Raw genomic sequence first — 1,147 nt, 5'->3', positions numbered from 1 at the left:
GGGGATGATGAGCAGCTGTAGGGGCTGCGGGGCTATAGGGACTCTGAGGCTGTAGGGGCTGTGGGGCTATCGGTGACGATGGGCACCTATAGGGGCTATAGGGGATGATGAGCATCTATAGGGGCTAGAGGGGACCATAGGAGATGATAGGCGGCTATAGGGGCTGTGGGGCTATAGGAGATGATAGGTGCCTATAGGGGCTATGGGGCTATAGGAACTGTGGGGCTATAGGGGACCACAGGGAATGATGAGTGCCTATAGAAACTATGGAGCTAGAGGGGCTGCTGCAGAGCAGCTATACAGGACTATAGGAGACCATAGGGGATGATGAGCAGCCATAGGGGCTATAGGGGATGATGAGTGGCTATAGGGCTCCAGGGGCCGTGGGGCTATAGGGGCTTTAGGGGATGATGAGCGCCTATAGGGGCCGTGGGGCTACAGGCGATGATGAGCGCCTATAAGGGCTATGGGGCTATAGGGGCTGCTGCAGAGGAGCTATAGGGGACCATAGGGGATGATGAGCAGCTATAGGAGCTGGTGAGCAGCTATAGAAGGCTGTGTTGACTATGGGGGCTATAGGGGTGCGAGAGCAGCTATAGTGCCTATGGGGGAGGGGGGCTATAGGAGCTGGTGCAGGGCTATAGAGGGCTATAGGTGATGGGAGCAGCCATAAATGCTGGAGACAGCCTATAGGGGCTGGAGAAGCGCTTTGGGGGCTATAGAGGACCTTGGGCCGCTATAGGTGCTAGAGAGCACCTATGGAGATGTATAGGCTCTGCGAAGGTGCTACGGGGGCTAAGGGGGTCGGTCAGGGCTGGGAACGGGCTATAGGGGACAGCGGCGACTGAGGTTCGAGAAGGTCTATAGGGAGCTTCAGAGGAACGGGAGAGACTGGAGAGCAGCTATAGGGGAGGCTATAGGGGGCTGAAAAGAAGCTATAGGTGGTGGAGAGGAGCTGTAAGATCTGGAGCTGGAAGAGGGCTCCAGGGGCTGGGGACTGGCTATGGGCTGTATGGAGGCTATAGGGGACTACAGAGGCTATAGGGAGGGGTATAGGGGGCTGCAGGCACCGTGGGAAGGGGCTATAAGAAGCCACGGGGGCTGTGGGAGGGGCTCTAGGAATCTATAGGGGCTGGGGGAAGGCCTC

This window comes from Charadrius vociferus, unplaced genomic scaffold, assembly GCF_000708025.1.
Source record: "Charadrius vociferus isolate BGI_N301 unplaced genomic scaffold, ASM70802v2 scaffold734, whole genome shotgun sequence".
In the NCBI taxonomy this organism is placed as follows: domain Eukaryota; kingdom Metazoa; phylum Chordata; class Aves; order Charadriiformes; family Charadriidae; genus Charadrius; species Charadrius vociferus.
The sequence above is the reverse complement of the archived record's forward strand: the minus strand, read 5'-3'. Positions refer to the sequence as shown.